The sequence below is a fragment of the Cryptomeria japonica genome, chromosome 2, assembly GCF_030272615.1.
Source record: "Cryptomeria japonica chromosome 2, Sugi_1.0, whole genome shotgun sequence".
Taxonomy (NCBI): Eukaryota; Viridiplantae; Streptophyta; class Pinopsida; order Cupressales; family Cupressaceae; genus Cryptomeria; species Cryptomeria japonica.
The window spans coordinates 90145442-90165007 of record NC_081406.1 but is presented as its reverse complement, the minus strand read 5'-3'; positions in this window follow the sequence as shown (position 1 = coordinate 90165007).

The following is a 19566-nucleotide window of genomic DNA, read 5'->3' as shown; positions in this document are numbered from 1 at the left end:
GTCATCCGAGGTGGTGCCTAGTGGACCCTATCAGCAAATTAGAGGTTTCCATGCGGCAGGGCATCAGGCCAAAAATCAAAGTTAAAATCAAGTTAAAATCAAGTTAAATATATAGTTGAAAATTATATAAAAAATTGGAAAATTTAAATGATGTGCACATAAAGTGGATTAATTCGCCCAGAGGTCCATTTTTGGTCAAAGAGGCAAGTATTATATATCGCCAGAAAGCTCTCGGGATGAAGAATGTAGTTATGGAGTTAATTTTAACAGATTTGGGATATTTTGAGAGAGGTTTCGATGGGAAAGAGAAAGTAAATGAAATTCAGTTGGAAAAAGAGACACTTGGCAATTTTGGTTGTAGACCTAATCTTTTTCCCTCTCCTTCTTATTCTCATTTTCTTCTCATTGTAAGGGTTCCAAATTTTTTGGAGGAAGTGCTCCAGTTTTCATGGCTTCTATTTCTGAATTTCTTGACCCAAATGTGTAGAATACTATGGATCTTTTCAGGGTATAGAGATTACATTGCAGGATAGTAGATTTTTTTCTAGTTGTAGGTCTTACTTGTGTCAGGCATGAGTAAATTCCACATAGTATTGTCTCTAGGCATGCATTTCATTGTTATAAATTTCTTCCTTAAGGAGGATGAAATTTGTCAATTTCAAGGAGATTGTTGTGGTTGTTTGTAGGTATCCTTCAATGAAGGTTTTAAATTTTGTAGTTAGTCATAAATGATGAAATATGTATCCAGATCTGATAATTCTATGAATGAATCAAATAATGCATTAGTATAAGGTATTGATGCATGAATATCTTGTTTAAGGAAAATAAACTTGTAGCTATGATTTACATTTGCAATTCTTTGTGTGACTCTGTTGCCCAATGAACAAGGCACCGGTCTTTGAAAGATTTGGGGATAGTTTCAGATTAATTCAAATATAAAGACAAATCTATTTCCCTTTATGTTTAGGGGTGTGTTCTTTTCATTCCAAGCTCTGTTTTCATCTGTGGTTTGTACAAGATCTAGCCAATATGTATGTGTTATCTACTTTGTTGAGCTTGTGGAATGGTTTATCTGCTTCATTGATGCTGTCATGGTGAGTAAACGAGTTTGATTCAGTGCATAAAAAGGGTGTCCCCCCCTAGGTTTAGCATAACCTGAAGTGCAAGAGGATCATTTAGGATCCTATGTTATGTTGTCCAAGCATTGAAGTATTTCATTGATTGAGATTGGCTCTCTCATACATTGATTTGCAGGTGATCTTGGGTTAGCCAGATTTGGTGACCAACAAGTTCTACAATTCAAATTTTCAATTTCCCCCTTTTCCCTAAAATTCAAATTTCAAAATTAAGTGGTTAGGTCATCAAACCCTAATTTTTAAAATTAATTGGATTTTGTGTGAATTTCAAATCAATTTCACCTACATTCAGATTCTTAAACATTTTTTAAGGTTTCCTTATCCATTAGGTTTGACCCTTTTCAAAATTTCACTTCAATTCCTCTTTTTCTTCAAAACCCTAATAGGGTCCTATTTTCACCTTTGTGCTTCCATTTTTCCCATCTAGAGATCGTAAAATTCGCCAATTTTTTGGGGTTAGCTTTAAAATCATCATAATTTAGTCATCCCAAAAAATTTCAAAAATTTGGTTGGACCATGTGCGTTCCCACCACGATCCTCGACTTTTTTCCTAAAATTTCAGGAGACAGTTATGACTGTATTTAATAGCCTAAATCCGGAAGATTGGCTGATTTAGTGCGATCTCTTTTAATGTTGGGGCATACAATCCGCTCATACTTTCCTTCTTGTGATACTTAGAATTGCTTAGTGAACTTTTCTTTACTTTGTAATCTTTTGTATCCTTGCTTTCATGACTCATAGTGAAGGGAACTTTTCTACTTGCAATCATGGTTCTCCCCTTCTCAATCTTCACTTTTACTTTGTTAATCGAAGGTCCACTGGGGGCTTGGCGAATCTTGCCTCCTTGACGTGGTGAAAGTCTTTCAATCTTGTTTCCTTGTACTTTATCGATAGTATTGGCATACGCTTATACTCTCGCTAAAGTGGGGTCTATATGTAGTGTCATAAAATTGTGACCTTGGCAATTTACGACCATATTAGGATCCTCATTCATGTGAACTCGAATCCTCTAGCCTGATCGAAGACTGGAGAGTTCTTGGCTTGTGAAAACAACTTCTTCCTTGGCCTCTGCATCACTTTGTCTGCACTTTGCCTTGGAGAGTAGGATAGGGTCGTGGTGCCCTTGTCCTCTTAGGTCAGGGGTGTGGTGCCCCTATCCCTACCCTATTTTGGGGCAGGACCTTTCTAGAGCATGTCATATGGGTTGTGCAATGAGCGAGAAATATCCCCGATGTCGGCCCATGACAAAATTCAAATCCTTCAAACATGTATTTAAGGAGGCATGCACTCTCTCATTTGCATAAGTTGGATAAGTGGAAAATTCACAAGCGATCAAGCATTCAAGAGAATTCAAGCATTCTTTTATAGCATTAAGCATTCTCAAGTCTCCCTTCAAGGTTAAGTGTTGCATTCAAGTCAAGGATTCAACCGTTGAAGAGGATATTGATTCCAACATTCAATTCTGCACAAACGTTTCTATCAACATTGCTACTACAACCTCCCTTGAGGTGATTTAAAATTCATCCTTTCATTTACATCTACTTGCAAGTACTTTATTTCATAACTTGGTTAATTCCAAAACTGAGGTTTGACCCAAAGGCAAACCCCCAATCCCAACACATTTCCCTCTCTTTTCTGTGTGTAGGTTGCAAGTGTGTGGCTGTACTTTTGGATTCAGATTTCATTTGCAGAGGTGAAAAAACCCTTTTTGTTTCATGGTTTTTTCTGAGGACCATGTACATTCCCGCCACGGTCCAGACAACTTTTCATAAAATTTGCACAGTGACTTCATCTTGACATTTTATTGCCAAATCCAGATGTACAACTTCATCCCATATTCAGATCTCAAGTTATAATCGATTCTTTGTCACTTTTGAACTACATAATTCAATCGATTTCCTTTATAAATCAAACAAAGGAATAAGGGGATCAACTTAACATTCTTAATTCATTCAGATTTCAATCTATCATCTTTGTGAAGAGATTGGATCTAGTGAATTACCCCTTATCTTCCTATTGATTATCCTTCAATCACTTTTCACCATTAAAGTGATCATTTAGTTGCATACAATTGCAGTAGGTTGCATATCATCTTAAACTTGCATTAAGTTGCATATAATTTTAATCTTGCATTAGTATCATTTCATTATCATTATCATTTACATCTCATTTACAAGATACATCTCATTTCATTATCATTATCATTTACATCTTATTTTCAACATACATCTCACATCATAACATTCAGATAACATCACATCTCATATCAAAGTAAACACCATACATATAAAAAACATAGCAATGCATCATCACATTATCAACTATTCCATTAGGAACCATGAATTCACATCATCATGTAATAATCAACATTAAGAGATCAAGAACATCATTATTATCTAAATCCTCTAAATCATCCTCATAGTATCATCATATCAAATCATGCACATCATAAATCAATCATCATCAATAACACATCACATGTGGATCATAGGAAATCAAAGCCATATGTCATATATATCTCGTAAAACTGTCAAAATGTACAATGAGTATCATGTCTATCAACACAATAAAGGTGATCAATACAAGGCAAGTCTCTCAGGTGTGACTATCTCCTGAGGTAGATGGTCTAGCAGAAGATATCCAAGCTCCCAGATCTCCACCAGATGGATCACATTGTGTTGGCCCCGTAATGCCTCTTCTCTCTCTCCTCAAAAGATTACATTTGGATCAAGTGGACAACACTGTAGCGTAGCTAGGAGTGTTGGGATCCAAGAACACTAAGAGGGGGGGTGAATTAGAGTTCTACTAGAATGGATAAATTTAACCTTATTAATACAACAACTCAGCAACAAGTAAACATAAAAGCATATAACAATAAGCAACAATGCAACCACAAGATGAACACCATAACACCACATATTTATACGTGGAAAACCTCAAAGAGGAAAAACCATGGTGGGATTGGAGACCCACAATATCTATCCACTAATCAGATGAATAAATATTACAATAAGGGGCTTGCGTATGTAGGAATGCCAACATCCTAGAGCACACTGCTCATTACAAAAGGAGTGTCACTGAGTACAGTTCTAGTTAAGCTCAATACTAGAGGCCTTAAACTTCTTCCACAAACCCAATTTGATCACCTATGATCAACCAAAACCTCTGCATATGATTACAACATTGTTCGCATACAGATAATCCCATAACCCGTACCATACATGATCTCATCGATCTATAAAGAGATCTTTCATCATATTTATACCAACCTGAGACCTATACAAGTAGGTCAGCCACCTATAAGATAAAGTAGTAAATTTATAACTTAAACCCAAAATCTAATGATCAATCAAGTCGGCCTAAGACTAAAACAACATAATCCAATCAATGAATCCAACTGGTAACACATCAAGAGCATCAACCCACCTACTACATAAACTGGTCCATAACCTAGAAGAATAACCACCAGACCTATATTAGGTAACCAAAAGCCAAATGAAACACCAAAAATAATTGAAATATGAACATAATAACCATCAGCATCTGGATAACCTTCTAGATCCCGCACCAACACCACTTATGCATACTATCAAAATATCTTCAACAAAGCTCTGTCGATAAAACCGTTACTGGTAACCAAAAGGCTTACTAGAATAAGTGATAGCTACTGGATTATAAAATCCCAAACCAACTAAATTTGATACACATCAGGTACACATGAATAACTAATCCAAACCAATTCCACAGACCAAAGCATAGCGAAGCATACCGGATCAACATGATCTTACCAATCGGAAACCAATCATTCTATCAAGACCAATCAGATACCAGTAAATAGCAAAGCAGCTAGAGTAGTCAGTGATGCCATCAATAACAAAACATCAATGCAACACATAATCAATTCCTCTAAATTGCCAACAATCTTTCCCTTTGGCATTCATGGCAACACTAGATGTGAAAAACATCTAAGTGCTAAGAAATGCCAAACAATTCTCCCCTAATGGAAGACAACCAACAAACTCTCACAAAATGATATGACAATGAGGTTCTGAACCAAGTATCTCTATACCAATTAACTATCCATAAACTTGAACCAAACTCCCCCAATGGGATATAACAAATCTAAAATTCAGTTAGTCCTCCTTGTGCAAATAATCTCCCCCTTAGACTAATATCTCTATTAAGCTGTATTTTTCACATAAATATCTCTCCCCCTAATGTATATAACTCCTTAAGTTTTTCACATCAATATCTCTCCCCCTTTGACATCAATGCCAAAAATTTGACATAAATATCAAAGAAAAATCATAAACCACTGAATCACAAGACTAACTACTCCCCCTAAGTAATAGCATCACCACATCAATCTAGAATGAATAATAGCTTTGACAATGCATACCAGACTAATGCCAATCAACATCACTTAGGTCTCTATTGGAGGGGCAGAAAACCTCAACCTATCTCTAAAATGCTCAAATGATTCCTCAAACCAATTTGACTTCATTTTCTTCCACCTACACCTTCAGAAAATTATACTTGATAGAAATACTAGATTCTTTGATATGTCAATAGCAGCAGAGTTATCACAGTGAATAACTATCAGTAGATTACAATCCAGTTTTATATCCTTCAACATTTGGTTCATCCATAGAAATTGTGTATAGTTAGTAGTAGCAGCAACATACTCAACTTCAACAATAGATAAAGAAGTACATGACTACTTGCTGATCCTTGAAAATATCTGAAAATCCTAGCTACCAGAGCAAGGATTCAACATAATCAATTCCTTCCTTTTGAGAATATCCATTGCAAACCGATCAAGCCTAGATCCACTAACATCCAAGTCCATGTGTTGTCCTTTTCTAACTGATCCAATTCCTCTTCCATAGCTTTCATCCAACATTCATATTTACAAGCTTCAATAACTGATGCCAATATAATTAAAGAAATTAAGCATACCTCATTAGTTGCCAACCTTCTTCTTGTCCAATTATCAGAGCTTCTAAATGATTCAGCCTTACACACCTAGGAGTCTTCTGACTTTTTGTTCCTCTTCCCTAATCTTCAGTTACTATTGAATTTTCTGATATTATCGGGGTAACTGGTTCGACATTCTATTTCGGTAAAGGTGTTATCGATTCAGTTATGACCATTTCCACTACTAGTTCTCACTATGATTTGACCTCTATACCGCTCATCCACCTTGACATTAGAGCTCTCCACGGTTCTCTGCAAAAAAATTTATAACATCTATATGCTTTGATTTCATTAGAATAACCAAGAAATATCCCTTCATCACATCTAGGATCAAACATCCAATTCATTATCAAAGATTCTGAAATACTTAACTGTAGATGTATTACATTACCATGGCTCATAAAGTGAGTTACCGGTAAACCAAACTAGATCCAAGATCCAACAAATCTTTGCTGGATAACCTTCAAACTAACTTCTCCAAAGATCTAACACGGGCTTTCAGACCACTACTAGAGGCAATGCAAGATCTGTCATCAATTTGACTCCCCCTAAGGAGAATTCCTTAGTTACCGGATGAATTTCCTGTTGGTACAAGAACATTCTTCTCTACCGGTTGAGTAATTAGGGTATATTTTTCAGCCAAATGAACATCTAGGGCAATTGATTCTGCCAGTTGAGCCTCAGACTTCATAACCCACTTCTTCTCATGCTCCTTCTGAATGTCATCAACCTTTTACTTTCCCTTCTCATTAGATTTATCACTTCCTACCTGTAGGTTCTTTCTTTTGCAGATTTTAGCAATATGTCCTACTTTGTTGCATGCATAGCAAGTGACATTATTCTTCTAAATTGCCTTATTGTAACCTTGACCATTCCTTGACTTGCATTAATTAGCCATATGTCCAAACTTTCCACATGCATGACATTTCACATTCATTCTACAATCTTTTGTCCTATGACCAAACTTCTTACAATTTGAACACTGGTCGGGAATTGCATTATTATTTTGATTTACTCTATTTCTACAATGTCTTTCCATATAACCAAATTTATTTCAAACAAAGCATCTACCATTAAATTTATGTGCATTGGGTTGCATAACCAGTGACCTCTGATTTTGGTTGAACTTCTAATCGGATGTGTTATACTGATTTGTAGTACCAGAGCTTTATCCATGCTCAAATCCAAGACCTCTAGTGTCTCCAGTGTCCCTTTGATCCTTTAATAATTCATCAAGCTTATCAGAACTAACCTTGAACTTATCTTTGTATTCATTTGCAGCATCCAGATCTCCTCTTAGGACTGTTACCATTCTTTCCAATTCTTGCTCATTGTTATGTGATTGCACCAATTCGGTTCTCAATACATCATTCTCATATGCCAACCTAATGCATTTCTTAGATATGTCTTTCAAAGATGTAGCAAGAATTTATTCATTCTTCTTCCAGTCTTCAATCTATTTGGACATCCTCATAGTTAGGGCTTGCATTTCATTCTTCATGACAATATTCTTCTGACTCGGCTTCTAACATTGTTCCTTAAGGGAATCCTTCTTTTTAGCTTGGGCAGATGACAACCTATCTTGCAGAGTAAAAATGAATTCCTTCGAAAAGCTTAACTCATCGTGCAACTTCATTTTCTGCAATCTTTTAGCATCATAGTCTTCAAGTTCTACTTGAAGTTCCTTCCTTAAACTTATCTCCATAGATTCCAGATATAGGATCTTCCTCAAGCTGTTAGACTTACTCTGATGCACCAAGCTTTGATACCAATTATTCGCATCTGGGAACACTGAGAGGGGGGGGGGGGTGAATCAGTGTTCTACTGGAATGGATAAATTTACCCTTATTAATACAACAACTCAACAACCAATAAACATAAAAGCATATAACAATAGGCAATAATGTAACCATAAAGATGAACACCAAAACACCACAAATTTATACGTGGAAAACCTCAAAGAGGAAAAACCATGGTGGGATTGGAGACCCACCATATCTATCCACTTATTAGATAAATAAATATTACAATAAGGTACCTGTACATGCTGGAATGCCAATAGCCTAGAGAACACTTCTCATCTCAAAAGGGGTCTCACTGACTACAGAAAACATCGGACAACAATCTGGAATGAAGATTGAACTGCAAGTATAGCATCTCCCATGCCTGAGTATAGTTCTGCTTAAGCTCAATACCAAAGGCCTTAAACCTATTCCACAAACCCAATTCAATCACCTATGGTCAACCAAAACCTTTTCATATGATTACAACATTGTTCACATACAGGTAATCCCATAACCCATACCATACATGATCTCATCGATCTACAAAGAGATCTTTCATCATATTTATACCAACCCAGGACCTAAACAATTAGGTTGACCACCTAAAAGATAATACAATAAATTCATAACTTAAACCTACAATCTAATGATCAACCAAGTCGGCCTAAGACCGAAACAACATAATCCAATTAATGAATCCAACCAGTAACACATCGGGAGCAACAACCCACACATTACATAAACCGGTCCATAACCTAGCAGAATAACCATCAAACCTACAACAAGTTGCCATAAGCCAAATGAAACACCACGAACAACTAGAACACAAACATGATAACCATCAGCATCTAAATAACCTTCTAGAAGCCGCACCAACACCACTTATGTATAATATCAAAAGATCTTCAACAATGCTCTGTCAATAAAACCCTTACTGGTAACCAAAAGGATTACTAGAATAAGTGATAGCTTCCAGATCATCAAATCCTGAACTAATTGAATGTGATACACATTAGGAACACATGAATAACCAAACTAAACCAATTCCATAGACCAAAGCATGTCAGAGCATACCAGATCAACATGATCTTACCAACCAAAAACCAATCGTCCTACTGGGACCAATCGGATACCAGTAAATAGCCAAAGCAGCTAGAGCAGTCGGTGTTGCCATCAATGACAAAACATCAATGCAACACATAATCAATTCTTTCAAATTGCCAACAAGGAGTTCTATGCTCTCGAGGGACCATATCCTCATACAAACGCCTATAACACTCGGCCTCCTTGACCGAGTAGTGTATATCCCTCAGTGTGTCTCAGAGCAGAGCACCTATGATAGCTCTATCTAACCTATCAGCAAGGGCCTCTTCTCGGCCCTGACATTCTACTTTTGTATCCCTCTTTTCCTACAGCTGTGCAATTTGTTGCTGCTACACTAGCACCTGTGCCTGGAGCTGTTGAACTGAGACTTGTAGCACCCTATTCTGAGCATCCTACTAGTGGGTCGGCATCCCAATCTAAACAGGTATCTGTGTTGTGATCCTATGTATACTTGTCCCTATGTGAGGCACTAGTGGAGGTAGAACATCGGATCTCCTCCCCTGGGCGGGTTGCCTACCACCCTCCATATCACTCTCCATCCCTCCCACAACAGCTAACACCACACCTATCCCCACACCCCCAACTACACCAAGCATGAGACCATCTCTACCTCCTCCAACTCTATCACCACCACCTCCACCATCCCCTCCACCTCCATCTCCTCCCTCCTCTCCCTCATCCTCCTGTCTCCGCCTAGGACCCCTCACCTCTACAGCCACTCCTTGTCATCATCATCAAAAGATGGCAATAGCTCTGGCAGATTAGATATATGAGCCACTACATGTGCTACAAAGTAAGATGAGAACTCCTCTATCATCCCAACATCCACTAATTGGGCCCCATAATCCCATATCTGTCCTACCAGGGTCATGTACTCATTCATGACTGTCGCACTATCTAGGGTAAGCCCACACTCCGACACATCCTATTGTTGATGAGCATACAAATAGGCTCCCTGTGGAATCCCCTGCTATCTACTGTACTGCTGATGAATGCGGTTGTGTAGGAATCTATTGATAATAAAGGGCATTCATCCAATCAGGTACCTAGACATATATACATAGGGCATCTCTATCCCATCCTCGGCCCACACCTTGTAATCCATATAGGGTCTCTAGATGACTATATAAATGTCATCTAAAGCCTTGTGCCAGTACTCTAGTTTGTCCACCTTACACAGGACAACTACACCTGTATAACCATATGCATATGCATGGCCAACTAGCCTATCTCTATCTGCAATCAGTCTCGACACTGGTATATGCTCCTAGGCCCATACCTATAATAAAGTCACCCTAGTTGATAGACTAGTGTATCCAAGATATACTACCTAGTGGAGCTCTCTGTATAGGTGGGCCAACATACAAGACCCCCATGCAAACTTGCATCCCTACATCACCATCTCCTCTAGAACCAATCCCCATACAACAACCAGTCCCTTCAACCTACAGTTGGGACAAAGGAAACTGCCAATAAAACCTGCTAGTACTGACAGTAGTGAAGTGTAACCCAAATCCAAAAACTCCTGCCATGGGATCTTATAGCCACTAATGTGATCATCCTAGAAAACATGACAGAGAGCCTCTATGCCACCCTCCTCGGTCTGCTCATAGGGTAGCAAATCCCCAACCACAAGAATCCGCAAAATCTAAAAATAGTCCTCTGGTGTAACTATCATCTCACCGATCGCCAAATGAAAGGTGTTTGGGTCACTATGCCACCTCTTTGCCAATGCTTTCAATAAACCTCGGTTAATGGTATATTGAGGTATGTCTAGTAAAGATGCTAAGCCACATCTCTCTATCACATCTCTGTCAGCCTGTGACAAGAATGGGATAAGTCTCCGCGGCTTCAGGAATCGCTCCTGAGACTGTAGCACACCAAGATTTGCCTACAAATCGCAAACATATCCACTATCAGTTCTTGATTCAATCAAATCTATCAAACATAAATCAACTTAAAAAGTGAATCATATCAGAAACACATCAAAAACATATCAGCATCAATCTGTTAATCATATCAATGCATCATATCAAGACTCAACTTCAATCAGTGAACCATATCAGTGCATCATATCAAGCCTCATCAATCAATCAATGAACCATATCAAACCAATGTATCATATCAATGAAATCAATCAGAGTACCGTATCAAAGCAATCCATATCAACATGATATCAATATAACACAATTAGGACCCATATTGACTCAGGACTCATAACAAATTCACAACTCATATCGACAACTTAACTCATAATGAAAATCAGATCCATATTGACAACTTGACTCATAACGAAAATCAGATCCATATCGACAACTTGACCCATATCAACAAAATGATCCATATCGACAACTTACCTACTGGTTGCGCTAAACAATGTTCCCTACATGTTAAAAAGACCCTACGCGCTAACCTACCCCTCGACCGTGCTTACATTTGGCACCCGGATGCTAAACCTACCTAGGGTTTTGGACATACTAAAGACTATTTTGTACGCGCTAAAAGACCTACCCTATGTGCTAAAACGGCAAATTCTGACCAAAAAAATGAAAAAATGTGACAAAAATCAATGAAATTAATAAAAAACAAAAGGGATTTTGGCCACTTACTGGTGGGCTATATGCGATGAGTCTCTAGTATCACCTGATGCACTCAAATCAATGAGAGAAGTATGGAATCGACATCATGGTCAGAGATCCAAATGTCACAATCACAAGAAGACAATTTTGTAAATGATTTTTCAAAATCACTTTTTACCTTTTAATAGGGTTAATAAGTGGGGCATGTATTTTACTCCCACTTTTTCATTATTAACTTTATCCACATCATTTTTTTGGGAGATGAATCAATAATGTGTATCCAATGCAGTCAATATTCTCATATCGCAATCAATATAAAAACCGATCATAAAATTGATAAATTTTCACCAGACCCTTGATTCATCTCCCAAGGGGGCATCATCAATATGGTTCATCAAATCTACATCTGGGGCATCATATTGAACATTTTGGTAGACAACATCATATCGATCAAATTTTGGCAAGCATATCCAGCAATTGTTTTTGAATCAACATGTGCACACACGTCACTTCAAAGAGGGGCAAAATGTAGATGTATAAATCTGACCATCTTCTTAAATAAATATTTAATATTTATTTTAACCCTATCCACTATTAATTAAATCTTATTTAATTAATTTCTTCATTTTCATCTATTTGATTAAATAAATTATTCAATTTATTTAATTAAATTCACCTAAACCTTTTCTAGCATTTAATTAAATAGATCACTTTATTTAATTGATTCTCCTTTCTTCCTTTTAATTAAATTTGCATTTCATTAAATCCCCCCACTTGTATTTATGCAAGTTGCATCTATTTTAGTTGAAATAAAACATTTTGTTGGTGTAAACAAATATTCATTTTGGATATTATTACACTTTACTTAAGTTAACATAGGATAATGCATCTCTTCGTAGTTTGGATTTGAGACACTTAGGGAAGTGTGCACATAGGGATAGAGCTTGTAGGAGAAATTCCACCTTTTGTGGTCTTATTTTGCTAATACACTCCACATTCGGTGGGTCATCCACCTCTTGTGGAATATTATATTATTTCTCCTACCTACCCCTAGTATTTCTTACCTACCCTTGTTTCTCATTGAGCCACATGTCATATTTGTGTGCTCATACATCCATATGGCCTTCCCTATATAAATAGGCCTATATTCATTGTATTGGTTAATCCAGTTGATTATTTGCATATTGATGAGAATACAGTTTGTTCTTGTCATTCTATTGTCTCTTTTTATGCTTTTCATTTTGCCCTTGATCTTGGAAAAATCCTACATGGTATCAAAGCTATTGGGGCCTCATTGATTGGTTTTTGGAGACATCGTGGAAGGCTTCTATTTTCGGATTTGGGGATCTTCATTTTTTGGGGGCATCATACAGTGATTTGGACATCACAGTTGAATCCGGGAGGCCGTTTCCATAAATTTCGACTATAAAGTCGACCTATTTTGGTGAGAAATTTTTTTTTTCCCATTTTGGCTATTATCGTACGGATTTCGAAATTTTTTTTCAACAAAATTATTTTTTGAAAAAAAAAAAATCGAAAAATCAAAAAAAGCGATCAAATTTTATTTTTTTTTGGATTGTTTGGGGGTCTGCAGACCCCCCCGTACCCTACGTGTCCCGCAACTTGCAGGTCGTACCCGGCTGCAGCGCTTGTAGCACCTGCCGGCCCATACTCCTCTGGAGCCCGCTACTGCCGCCAGCTATCCAGTCCTCCCGGCTTCCACTGCACCCCACTCGCTGCCGTCGCCGCCGCCGGCAGTCTCACTCCCACCGCCGGCTTCCCTTGGCTCTCGGCTGCCGAAAACCTCCGGCGACGTCAGATTCGTATGCTACATCAGCTTGCATAGTTAGCAGTTCGTACGGTATGGACGCCCAGTCAGCAAGGAGGCGAAGTTTTCGTGACGATCATACGGTCATCAAATTTAAGACAGTGAATTGCTGATGTTAGTGCCACATCAGCAGTTTTTTGAAATTTTTCAACCCCTCTCCATTGAGCTTTTCAGTTTTGCAGTCCAACTTTGAAAGGCCATATCTTGCTCAATTTTGCTCCTTTTTTGGTACAATTTTTTTTGAAATGGGCTAAAATTTCATGATCTTCTTAGTGGTGTGGTTATTTTCTGATTTTGGTGGACAATTTTTTTGAAATTTTTGGATTCTCTCATCTGTACCTGTCCAATCCTCAATTCTACAACTTCAATGGCCTCGTTTGAGCTCATACGACCTCCTTTTCAGGTGTCATTTTTTTTTGAAAGTGCATTTTTTTTCGTCTACTTTCATAATCTATGATCAAATTTCAGAGAATTTGAGTGAAAATTATACTTTCAGATATTGGTCTTATTTGGCCTATTAGGTACTTGTAAATTGCTTGGATCTTAGTTAGATCTCTTGCATTATTAGTTTGAGACTCTTTTGGCCTTATTGAGGTAGTTGTAAAAGTGTAATCAGAAGTCCACTTTGCCATCTTTTGCAAGTGGCCCATTGTATACGCACTAATTATAAAGTGCCAAATCATCACGTTTGGGGGGGGTTCTTTGATTGAGTGAATTTGGGGGGGTGTCTTGTGTGATTGTTCCTCTCTTTGTGCTCTTTCCATTTTTGTTGCAATGAGTCCTAATAAATTTCCACCTTTAACTCCACATAATTATGCATCATGGAAAATTAAAGTATGGAGTAAATTAATGGAAAAGGGTCTCACACATTACATAGATGGAACAATAACAGCACCACCTAATCCTAAGGCTGATCCAAATACTCAATTAGAATGGCTCACAAATAATTGCATGGCTCTTGGAACTTTGCGCAAGTATGTCTCAGATGACCTCATTTTTCACATTGAGAAGTGTAAAACAATCAAAGAGGCTTGGGATATGTTTCAGAAATTGTATGGTCAAGTTGATGAAATCAAAGGCTATCAGATTGACAATGAACTCACCAACTTGGATCCCAAGAGTTTTGATACAATCCAAGATTATGTCACCAAAGCAAATGAACTAAGAGCAAAGCTCAAGGACTGTGGAATTGACAAAAAGGATGATCAGTTGATCTTCAACTTGTTGGACAAGCTTGCACCAGGATATGTAGCATTTGTGTCTAGCTTCCAAACTCATCGTTTGACAGTGGGGAGTTCCTATGTTATGCCTTCATTTGATGCTTTCACAGAAATGTTGATATTGGAACAATCTAAGTTGTTGAACATGGGGCTTCTTAAGTCTTCAAAGTCCAAGGCTTTGGTGGCTAATCAAGGGAATCAAGGAAGTCAAGGCAAAGGTTCCAACAAAAAGAAGAAGCACTCTAAGTCTAAGCCACACCAAGAAAAAGGACAATCATCCTCTCCATCACAAGGTGATTTTTCATTCTCTTCCAAGAAGGGGACACCACCTAAGAAGGATAAACCAACTTGTGCATATTGCAAGAAGTATGGTCATGATGAGCATCGATGCCATGCAAAGCAAGTTGATGAGTTAACTAATCTTCTCAAGAAAAAAAACATCAACTTGCCATCCGCCTATACAAAGAAGGATTCATCTCCTTCCTCTTCCTCACAGTCGAAGGGAAAAGGGCAAGCATTTGTGGCTACAATAGGTTCTTCATAGCAATGGATACTTGACTCAGGTGCTTCATATCACATGGGTTCTACAAAGGAGCAGTTTTCTTCATTGGAGCCATCTAAAGTACCTCACATTTACATAGGTGATGATACACAAGTAGAGGTTGAAGGGAAAGGTTCAGTTGACATGGATGATGGAACATTTGAGAATGTTCTCTATGTTCCTAACTTGTCTACCAACCTTCTCTCCATCCACCAAATCACTCACTATGGGAATGGGAAAAAGGTTGAGTTTACACCAGATTCAGTTGTGGTAAAGGAACTTGATGATGATGCCTTGGTAGCAGTGGGACAAGTCAATGACAACTCAAGGCTTTATTCATTCTCCCACTTTGTGCCAAGTTCACCTTCTAGGGCCTTGCTTACTCATTCAAATTCAGAAAGTAAGCTATGGCATGAGCGGTTTGGTCACCTCAACTACCGCTATCTTCAGCAGCTCAACACTAAAGACATGGTCACAGGTCTACCTCGAATCAGTTTTTCAGAGGGTGTATGTTCAGGTTGTTCCATGGGCAAGCATCCCGAAGAGAACTTTGATAAGGGGAAAGCTTGGAGAGCTTTGGAAGTTCTTCAACTTGTTCACAGCGAAATAGCAGGTCCATTTCCAGCACCTTCATTTAGTAAGGCCCGCTATGTTCTCACCTTCATTGATGACTACTCCTGCTTCACTTGGGTCTACTTTCTCATTCATAAGAGTGAAGTATTTGATAGATTTCAGGACTTCAAGACTCGTGTGGAGAAGCAATCAGGGAAAGTGGTCAAGATTCTTTGCACAGATAATGGAAGGGAATATGTGAACAAAAGACTTGAGGATTTTTGTACATTTAAGGGGATTGATCTTCAGCATTCTGTAGCATACACTCCACAACAGAATGGGGTTGCAGAACGCAAGAATAGAACTCTCAAAGAAATGGCTAGTTGTATGATACATGCACGTTCTCTTGATCCCGCCTTTTGGGAAGAGGCTATCAGTTGTGCCACACACATCCAGAATTGGGTTCCTCACAAAGCTTTGCAAGGTATTACTCCTTTTGAGGCTTGGGCTGGTAGGAAACCAGTTGTGAGACATTTTAGAGTCTTTGGGTGTCCAACATGGGCTCGCATACCTCCACAGAAATGCAAGGCATTGGAACCACAGAGTCGACCTTGCATATTTGTTGGATATCCTGAGGGTGTTAAGGCATACAAATTGATGGATCCAGAGACACATGAGGTGTTCATTGAGAGGAGTGTTCACTTTAAGGAAAGCTCTCCTAGCTTAGCCTCTCTACCTCCTCCACCTTCCTCCATTGTGGATAGTGATGTTAGTGATTCAGATGATGAGACTCCTTCAACTCCGACTCACAGGGTAACACCTCCACAGGGTACACTTGCAGTTGAGGAGCCTCATTCTCCACCTCCACCTAGACCTCGTTGGGCTCGACAGACACTTGAATCCGTGGGTTCTCTTGTTGGGGATCCTTTAGATACATGGAGAACTCGATCACAGCTTTAGGATCCACCACATGCATTCATTGCTACCGCTTCCAATCCACAGACATTTAGGGAAGCATCAGGGGTTCCTGAGTGGGACCAAGCTATGGAGGAAGAGTATAGTTCCTTGATGAGGAACAATACATGGGATTTAGTCCATCTCCCTAAGGGGAGAATGATGGTTCGATGTAAGTGGATCTATCAGACCAAGTTTGCAGTGGATGGTAGTGTGGATAAGTATAAGGCTCGGCTTGTTGCGAAAGGTTTCTCGTAGGTTGTCGGTGTTGACTATACTGAGACCTTTGCACCCGTAGCCAAGATGAACTCCATTCGTTTGACACTTGCTATTGTTGCAGCTCATGGATGGGCTATACATCAAATGGATGTGAAGAGTGCTTTTCTTCATGGTGATCTTGATGAGGAGATTTATATGGAGTAGCCACAGGGTTTCATCCAGGATACTTCCTTGGTTTGCAGACTAAGGAAATCTCTCTATGGCCTTAAGCAGGCCCCCAGGGCTTGGTACACCAAGATGGATTCCTTTCTTCTCTCCGCAGGTTTCACCAAGTGTCATTCCAATCCGAATGTCTACATTTTGCGACATGATGACTCTCACTTGATACTTGTGCTCTATGTTGATGACTTGATCATTACAGGGAGTACTTCATCCATCATTAGCAGAGTCAAACCTGCTTTGCATGACAGATTTGCTATGACTGACTTGGGTCTTTTGTACTACTTTCTTGGGATATAAATTTCACAGTCACCTTCCAGGATTACACTATCGCAGCCCAAGTATGCTCTTGATCTACTTGCACGCTTTCATATGGCTAATTGTAAGCTTGCCCCAACTCCCTTTCTTTCAGGAGTCAAGCTTGAGGCTTAGTGTTCTTCTCCACCAGTTGATGCCACTTTGTATTGTCAGCTTGTGGGTAGTCTCATCTACTTGGCTCATACACACCCTGATATTTCATTTGTAGTTGGCATGGTTTCCCGCTTCATGCAGGAACCACATGAGTTTCATTGGAAAGCCGCCAAACGCATCCTTCATTACATCCAAGGTACACATCACTATGAGATTCACTATGCAGTAGGCACAGGACTTCACTTGGTTGGTTACACAGACTCCGATTGGGCTGGCGATCTTGATGATCGTAAGTCTACTTCTAGTTATAGTTTTCACCTTGGTTCAGGCCCCATTTGTTGGTAGAGCAAGAAGCAACATGCTATTGCTCTCTCTTCGACTGAGGCTAAGTATCGAGGTGCTATTAACGTAGCGACTGAGACAATTTGGCTCCAGCAGATTCTTATAGAGTTTGGATTCACCACTCCACGGCTGACAGTTCTACATTGTGACAATCAGAGAGCTATTGCGATCTCGATGAACCCAGTCCAGCACTAGCGGACCAAACACATCGAGATTCATATGCACTATATCCGATAGCTCATCCAGGAGCAGGTCATTGATTTGCAGTATTGTCCTACAGCAGAGCAGGTTGCTGACATATTCACCAAACCTTTCACTGAGAGTAAGTTCCAGCAGTTGCGAGCTCTCTTGGGGGTGTGGGATGTGTCATTAGGGGGGGTCAGCTGACTTCTCCTTCCTCTCTTATGGGGGGGACTTTTTCCTCTTTGAGGTTTTGTCCTTCTTCTTTGAGAGTCTTTTGTACATTCATCTCTCTTTTGGAGGGGAGTTTTTTCCCACTAGGTTTTCTCCCTTTCTCCGTTTGTGAGAGATTGCATTGCATTGTTTTGCTTGCATTTGCATATTGTACATGGGTACCTATCATGCCCTAGTAGCCGGGACCCATCTTGCATTGTTGACTTGAGTCTTCATTCCCGTAAGTTGCACTTAAGAGGGGGTGTTGGTGTAAATAAATATTCATTTTGTATATTATTACACTTTACTTAAGTTAACTTAGGATAATGCATCTCTTCGTAGTTTGGATTTGAGACACTTAGGAAAGTGTGCACATAGGGATAGAGCTTGTAGGAGAAATTCCACCTTTTGTGGTCTTATTTTGTTGTTACACTCCACATTCAGTGGGTCATCCACCTCTTGTGGAATATTAAATTATTTCTCCTACCTACCCCTAGTATTTCTTACCTACCCTTATTTCTCATTGAGCCACATGTCATATTTGTGTGCTCATACATCCATATGGCCTTGCCTATATAAGCAGGCCTATATTCATTGTATTGGTTAATCCAGTTGATCATTTGCATACTGATGAGAATACAGTTTATTCTTGTCATTCTATTGTCTCTTTTTATGCTTTTCATTGTGCCCTTGATCTTGGCAAAATCTTACATATTTTATTTTAATTAAAATCTTAAATCTCCCAACTTGCATTTTCCTACATCTCCCACTTGCCTCCTAAACATCTTCTAGAGCATTCTAGATTCTTCTAAATTATCTTAACTGGCTTAATCAACTCTTAAACATGTCCTTTCCCTAAGTTTGAGGAGGTCACTTCTCAAATTTGGAGGAAAGTCTTCTAAATGCATTTAAAGCTATATTTCTTCAACAAGCTAACTTGTTGAAATCCCCCAAATTTAGAAAGACAATTACAAATTTGTCCCGAAAGCCTTCTAAACCATTAATGGTTAACTCAACCCTCCCCTCATGGTTAGGGACTTTCTCTCGAATTTAACCCTCATCAAACCCAAGCGTCTCATCAAGCATTTATGGCTTTGACCCTAGTTATCCTATTAACCCTTGCACAAGAGTTTACCCTTTGGGTAAAAGCTTTATCCAATGGACAACCATAACCTAACTGTAACCTTACCTCCTAAGGTAACCTTCATGTCTCCTCAGGCATTTAATGCATCTTGCATCTTCTCTCAAGCCACCTTTTGTTGACATTTGTCACCATTTCATTGGTTAAAATTAGTAAACATGGATTG